The sequence below is a fragment of the Dromiciops gliroides genome, chromosome 1, assembly GCF_019393635.1.
Source record: "Dromiciops gliroides isolate mDroGli1 chromosome 1, mDroGli1.pri, whole genome shotgun sequence".
Taxonomy (NCBI): domain Eukaryota; kingdom Metazoa; phylum Chordata; class Mammalia; order Microbiotheria; family Microbiotheriidae; genus Dromiciops; species Dromiciops gliroides.
Genome location: NC_057861.1, coordinates 558,052,012 through 558,060,366, shown reverse-complemented (window position 1 = coordinate 558,060,366; position 8,355 = coordinate 558,052,012). Strand labels below are relative to the sequence as shown.

Sequence of the window (8,355 nt, the reverse complement as noted above, 5' to 3'; positions counted from 1 at the left end):
AAGAGGCATCTTCCTTTGTGACATTAATCTCAGTGACATGCACAGTAGTCCCATGTGCTACCCAACACCTAGAGGCCAACAGTTCTTCAACAACCCAATTCTGACATCTCCTGTCAGAACACTGGGCATGTGTTTATTCTATCTCTTGCAATTAAGAATTTTAAAGGTGGCTATTGTGCGTATTTGATAAAATAACTGGTAGCTGCTCATCTGAGTTAAGCTCTGAATCACTATTCTACTCTGCTGTCAAAAATATCTATGCCTGGAGGACATTAAAAAAATCTGCAAGTGGCTTAGACAAGTCCAAGCATTTTTGTGGGTACAATAGGCGTGCAAAGTTTCCTGTAAGAAGCTGTGACGTTGGTAGTGGTTCTTTCCCCTTGTTGGAGAATAGCTCTTAAAACTCTGTACCTCAAAAGTGCAATATTGCTTTTAATCCTCTACACACACAGAACAGTTGGGTTTGGATCCAAATCTCACTTGTCCAATTATTTCCCTCCCTGAGGTGAAAACTGTAACAACATGATTCTGTGCAGCAGCTGGGTGAACAAAGACCATGTTGGGCCATGAGCAGTAGGAGGCTAACTTCACCATCACAGCTGAAGCCCCCTGGATTGACTCCATGACTGCAGCAAACCTGCTACAGAGGTCATAGGGAGAATTGGGGCAGATGGTTGGAGGCTCTTTAAAGACTATGATTTCCACCGAGGGGTCTAAAAGCCAGGGGAGAAACTCCCTGAGCCTTAGCTGGAGATTTTCACAATATCCTGCCCAAGGTAAGAGCATCATTGGTTCCTCATGATCTCAATAGCAGCCAAGTCATCCTTTGAGATGTCATTATTTATGATGAGATGAATGCAAGGAATGATCAACTCATTCATGACATTGATGCCTTCAGTCACATTGAGCTCCTCATTGGATTCAAACAGAGAAGCTGCCATACTGTTCAGTATCAGAAGGCATTTTCTTTGATAAAAAGTGATCACTGATTCCTCCACTCTTCTACTAGGCCCTTTCATAAGCAGGGCTGCATTACTCTGGTATGCATTCACCAAGTAGGAAAGAGCTTCATCGCACTTCCCATTCTGATAGAGCTCCAGGCCCATCAAAAGATATACAGATACTTTTCTAAACAAGCTGTAATCTTCATTCCATTTCTTGTATTCTTTCATATTCATGTCATCTGGGCCAATATCCTTTAATTTAGCTTGAGCCACCTTCATGATACTAATTTATATTTCATTAAGCTGAGGTTTTTATCTGCAAACTGTTCCAGAAGAGTCCACTCCACCACTCATTTTCAAGCCTCATTTTGGAAAAAATACACAAGGATCACTGTGAGGAGTAGGGGTCTCTTTGGCCAGCTGATATAGCCTGGAATACTCTTCATGGAATGCCTCTGACAGAGCTGCTTCCATGCCACTTTTCTCATAGGCATATGCTGTGTTGGCAATAGCCTGTGCTGTCTGGTCCTTTGCAATTACAGCATGCTCAGATGACAAACACCGAACACCATGGGAAGGGGTCAGGGATGGCTCCTGTGAAGTGTCTGGGAAATCCTGTGACTCAACGGTGGTGGAGGATTCAATCTGAGGGATCTTGCTGGACTGTTGCTCTTCCCATTCCTCAACTTCCTGCTCAAATCTCCAGTTATCTTCTTGGATATAATGCTTAAGTTCTACAGACAAGGCTTCCACCTCTTTCAGCATCTGATCTGTTTCAGTTGCTGTTGCATCTGCAGTGAAGTGGGGCAGCTTGTCATTAATGTACATCAGGCAGTAAGCACTAACATTTCTCAGGCCTCCATAGGAGTCCCTCTCAAGTTCTTCCCAGGAAGATTCAGTCACAGAGATGTCATTGTACTTGAGCCAAATATTTCGGGGTTGATTATAGATGCAGGCCCAGTAATATCCAGCATTTGCTTGTTCTTCATGAACCAGAACTGTATGCAAGCAATAAGGCACCTGGTAAAGGAGATCAGAGTACATTTGCTCAATGGTATGGGTAGTATTTGAAATACAGTTCTTTAGATCTTGTATATGTTGTTCAATCTCACTCCTCCACCTTTGAAGACAGGTCTTAAGAAAGTTCATTTCCTCTTCAGTGATTGTTCGTGGAGCTGGGTGCTCAGGCATTTTAACTGAAGGTTGGGAAGATGTAAATGGTTTATTTATCAGATCAGTTTGTAGTAAATTATCTTTTTCCAAAGAGGATAGAGGAACTTCAACTTTGCCAGAATATTCTTCTGCTCTAATACTCTTCTTGGCTGTCAGGTCAGAAATGGGGCAGTGGAGAGATGAGGCTTGGCCAGAGGGAGATGATTCCTCAGCAGGCTTGGAGCTGGCAAACTCAAGGACATACTGCAACATGTCTGGAAGGGGCAATCGAGCTGGGCCAGAGTCATACTTCACATACCTTTCCAATTTTTGCTGCAGAAATTTAACTTCCTCTTTCAACTTCCGAATGTGTTCTCTCTTAATCCGAATAAATTCTTTGCTGTTATACATATACTTATCCATATAAATAATCTGAGGAAATTCCATCTTATTGTGAATTTTCTCTGGTTGACCAAGGGACTGATTGAACTCAAATCTGGAGAGTTCAAAGGTCAGTACTGGAGGTAGCTTTGTAAACCATCGCTTTTGTCCATACTTCACTGAATGATCAGGAGGAAGCATCTCAATCTCTCCCTCCACCATGGCTCCTTCCAAACATTCATCTAAGTTCCAATAACCGTTTACCTGAAGAGGATACTGGCCAAAGGTTTCATTGTTGCAAAAGGTTTTACCTTTATGAACCCCTTCAGTCAGGAAAGTGCCATAGAAAAGCTGCACCAATGGGTTTTCAGGTTTGTTCCTGGGACTGCTGTTGACATTAACAGCAAGTTGGAATGCATCCTCCAGCCAATCTAGGAGCTTGTGGGTGAATTCACTAAAGTTCTGCTGTTGTTCATCAGCTGATCAGAATGCCCCCTTTAAGAGATCCAGGGCTGCTGAAGGCTCTACAAATTTACGATTTGATCCCATCATTACAGCAAACAAATACTGAAGCTCCTGCATAAATACAATATTTCTTTTTTTTGTGTGGCTTCTGCAATTTTCAAGTATATTTTGTGGAAGACTGTAGCCAAGAACAAGCCTTCGAAATTCAGATAATTGAAACAGAGACTGCATGATGGCACTAAACCAACAGGTATTGCTAAAATTTTTCAGTCCAATGGGCCAACCATCCACTCTCCTCCAGTTATTCGGGTTGGAATTTTCTCCTCAGACTTCACAAGGCTTCCTCTTTGAACGCTTATTTGCAACAGTAGTTGCTTCATGAGACCTGTTGTGATTCCTTCCATCAGTTTGAAATTTTTGCGACTCTAGCAGACTCAAAGCAATGGCTGCCTGAAGATCATCTTTATTATCATGTGTTGGATCTGTTACTTTTGTTGGCACTACTTTGTTGGCAGCACTCCCTTCTCCTTCTGACGGTTCTGCAGCAGTGGTGTCTTGGCTTGGTTCTTTAACCCTTTCATCAGTGAGAAGGCTTACTGCTTGGGTTATATCACCATTACTAGCCTTCAAAGGTTTATGAAGAAAGGAGGGGTCCTGGATTCCAGTGAGTTCCCTCAATTGATTTAATAGCATTTGGCAGCTCGAGCCATGGCTCTCCGCCTCGCTGGCCGCGTCCTCCTGCTGCAGCTCCTCCGTCATGGCCGGGACCAATGTTCCCTCCCCGCCGCCCTATAGCTTGCTCACCCGCTCTCTCTCTGTTCCCCTCCCAGGGGCCAGCAGATATCCCGATGCTGATGCCACTGCCAGCACTGGACTCAGCCCCGTGGAGGAGCTGTTCATATCGTTTGACCATTTTTCAATTGTGGAATGGTTTGTTTTCTTATAAATTTGATTAAATTCCCTATATATTTGAGAGATGAGACCTATATCAGTAACACTGACCATAAAACTTCTTTCTCAGATTCCTGTTTTTCTCCTAATATAGGCTGTATCACATTTGTTTCTACATTTAAAAAAAAATTTAATATAATCAAAATTATTCATTTTGAATTTCATAATGTTTTCTATCTCTTGTTTGGTAATAAATTCTTTTCCTCTCCATAGATCTGACAGGTGAGCTATTCCTTCCTCTCCTAATTTACCTATATCACCCTTTTTGTCTAAGTTATGTACACATTTTTACCTTATTTTTTATATATGATGTAAAATGTTGGTCTATACCTAGTTTCTGCCATACTATCTTCTATTTTTCCCAGCAGTTTTGTCAAATAGTGAGGTGGTTTTTGTTTTTTTCACAGAAGGTGGAGTCTTTGTGTTTAAGAAACAGCAGTTTACTAAAGTCATTACTTTCACTCATATGCCTAAATTATTCCACTGACACAACACTCTATTTCTTAGCCCATACTGCATAGCTTTGATGACATCCACTTTATAATATAACTTTAGATTTGGTATGACTAGCCCCAGTCCTGTGTATTTTTGTCATTATTTCCTTTGATAGTCTTGATATTTTGCTATTCCAAATTAAAATTTTTCTAACTCCATAAAATATATTTTTTCAGTAGTCTGGTTGATATGACACTGAATAAGTAAGTTAATTTAGGTAGAATTGTCATTTTTATTATATTAACTCGGCCTAACCATGAGCAATTGATATTCTTCCAATTATTTAAATCTGATTTTATTTGTGTGAGAAGTGTTTTGTAATTGTGCACATAGAGTAACTGGGTGTGTCTTGGCAAGTAGACTCACAAATATTTTATATTGCCTACAGTTATTTTAAATGGAATCTCTGAGTGCAGCTTGGTGGTGAAGTGAAAAAAAGCAATGGCCTTGGATTCAGGAGGACCTGAGTTCAAATGTGACCTCAGACACTTTACACTTACTAGCTGTGTGACCCTGGGCAAGCCACTTAACCCTCACTGCCCTGCTAAATAAATAAACAAACAAACAAATAGATAAATGAATAAATACATGAATAAATAAATGAATGAATGAATGAATGAACAGATCTATAAATAAATGAAAGAATGAATGAATAAATAATAAATAAATGGATGAATGAATGACTAAATAAATAAATGTATGTGTAGATATATAAGCAAATAAATAGATGAATAAATAAATATATAAATAAATAAATGAATAGATAAATAAATAAATAGATGAATAAATGAATGAATAAATAAATGGATGGATGAATGAATGAATAGATAAATAGATACATCAATAAATAAATGGGATCGCCCCATCTCTTGTGGCTGGGCTTTATTGGTCATGTATAGAAATTCTGATGATTTATATGGATTTATTTTATATTCTGAAACTTTGTTAAAATTGTTAATTGTTTCAATAGTTTTTTATTTGTTTTTCTAGGATTCTCTAAGCATACCATCATATCATTTACAAAGAGTAATAGCTTGAGGGGCAGGTAGGTGGTGTAGTGGATAGAGCACTGACCCTGGAGTCAGGAGGACTTGATTTCAAATCTAGCCTCAGACACTTAACACTTACTAGCTATGTGACCCTGGACAAGTGCCTTAACCCCAATTGCCTCACCAAAAAAAAAAAAAAAAAAAAGAATGATAGCTTAGGTTCCTCCTTGCCTATTCTAATTACTTCAATTCCTTTTTCTTCTCTTTTTCCTAAAGCTAACATTTCCAGTACAATAATAAATAATAGAGATGATAATGGACATTCTTGTTTCACCCTGATTTTATTGGGAATGCCTCTAACCTCCATATTAGATACAAAATTTGCAGATGGTTTTAGGTTTTATTATTTCAAGGAAAGCCCCATTTATTTCTATGCTCTCTAGTGTTTTAAATAATGATTGCTTTGTCAAAAGCTTTTTCTGCATCTATTGAGATAATCATATGATTTTGTTTAGTTTTATTATTAGTATGGTCAATTATGTTGATTGTTTTCCTAATGTTTAACCAGTCCTGCATTCCTGGTATAAATTCCACTTGGTCTTAGTGTATTAGCCTAGTGATAAATTGCTGTAATTTCTTTTATAATAATTTTATTTAATTTTTTTGCATTGATATTCATTAAGGAAATTGGTCTATAATTTTCTTTCTCTGTTTTGGTTCTTCCAAGCTTAGGTATCAATATCATATTTATGTCATTAAAAGTATGTGGTAGAACTCAGTCTTTGCGTATTTTCCCAAATAGTTTATATAGTATTAGAATTAAGTGTTCTTTAAATATTTTGTAGAATTCACTTGTAAACCCATTTGGGCCTGGAGGTTTCTTTCTCAGGATGTTCAGTCATGGCTTGTTAAATTTCTTTTAGTAAAATGGTGTGATTCAAGTCTTTTATTTCCTCTTTTCTTAATCTGGGCAATTTAAATTTTTGTAAATATTGATACATTTCCTTTAACTTGTCAAATTTATTGGCAAATAGTTGGGCAAAACTCCTAGTTATTGTTTTAACTTTCACTTCATTGTTGGTGAATTCATCCCTTTCATTTTTGATACTGGTAATTTGGTTTTCTTCTTTCTTTTTAATCAAATTAACCAAAGGTTTATCTATTTTATTGATTTTGAATAAAACCAACTCTTAGTTTTATTTATTAATTCTATTGTTTCTTTACTTTCAATTTTATTAATCTCTCTGTTGATTTTCAGAATTTCTAATTTAGTATTTAATTGGGTATTTTTAATTTGTTCTTTTTCTAGCTTTTTCAGTTGTATGCCCAATTCATTGATATCCTCTTTCTCTATTTTATTCATGTAAGCATTTAGAGAGAAAAAACTTTCCCTAAGAACTGCTTTGGATGTTTCCCATAAATTTTGGTGTTTTGTCTCATTTTTAAAAATTCTCTTTGATGAAGTCCTTGATTTTTTCTATGATTTGTTGTTTGACCAGTTCATTCTTTTTTTTTTTCAGGGCAATGAGGTTTACATGATTTGCCCATGGTCAAACAGCTAGTAAGCGTCAAGCATCTGAGGCCAGATTTGAACTCAGGTCCTCCTAAATCTAGAGCCAGTGCTTTATCTATTGCCAACCAGGTGCCCCAACCTGCTCATTATTTAGCATGAGATTATTTAGACTCCAGTTATTTTTCAGGCTATCTTTCTATGGCTCTTTATTATATGTAATATTTATTGCTTAATGACCTGAAATGGATTAATTTATGATTTCTGGGTTTTTTTTTAATATATTTGATTTTGAGTTTTTTGTGCCCTAATACGAGGTCCCTTTTTATGTAGGTGCCAAGTATCACTGTGAAAAAGGTATATTCATTTCTATTCCAATTCATTTATCTCCTAAGGTCCACAATATCTAACTTTTCTAACATTCTATTCACCTCTTTAACTTCTTTCTTATTTATTTTGTTGTTAGATTTACTTAGTTCTGAGAGGGGGAGGTTAAGGTCCCCCACTAGTGGATTTTTAATGTCCATTTCTTCTTCTAACTCATTTAACTTTTCCTCTAAAATTATGAATCCTATACTACTTGGCACATAATGCTTAGTATTGATATGACTTCATTGTCTATAGTAGCTTTTAGGAAGGTCTTTTAATTAGGTCTATTAATTAATTCTTTTAATTAGGTCTATTTTTGCTTTTGTTTGTCTGAGATGATTGTTACTTCAGCTGAAGCATAATATATTCTACTCCAACCTTTTACCTTTAATCTGTGTGTATCTTTCTGAATTAAATGTATTTCTTGTTAACGATATTTTGTAGGATTCTGTTTTTTAATCCACTCTTCTATTCACCTCTGTTTTATGGTAGAGTTCATCCCATTCACATTCACAGTTATGATTACTAATTGTCTATTTTCCTCTATCCTCTTTTCTCTTTTGTAATTTTTTTCTTTTTTCACCTTATTCCTCCTCACCCGTGTTTTGCTTCTGTTCACTTCCTCCATCAATCTGCCCTCCCTTTTATCTGCCCCCCTCACTTTTCTTTCCCCTTTCCTCCCCTACTTGCACCCTCCCTTCTTTCAGTACCACCCTCCTATTCCCCTTACCCTTCTACTTCCCTAAAGTGTAAGGTAAATTTCTTTATCCAAAGGAGTATATATATATATATAAATATATAAATATATATATATATATATATATATATATATATATATATATATATATATATATATATATATATATATATATATATATATATATATATCCCTCTTTAGCCAAATCTAGTGAGAGTAAAGCTGAAACAATGCTCATTGGTCCCTTCTTTCCCTCTATTGTAATAGTTTTTTTGTGCCTTTTCATGTGATGTATATTACCTCATTCCACTGCTCCTTTCCTCTTCTCTCTCTATATTTTTTTAAGCTCTTTTTTATATCATCACATCAAAATCGATTTTTCCCTATACCCTCTCTGTATAC

The 8,355-nt window shown here is 36.4% G+C and overlaps 1 pseudogene; it reads right to left on the bottom strand.

Moving 5' to 3' along the window:
- Positions 1–432: 432 nt before the first annotated feature.
- LOC122751682 lies at positions 433–3,701 on the bottom strand (annotated as a pseudogene).
- Positions 3,702–8,355: the final 4,654 nt, after the last annotated feature.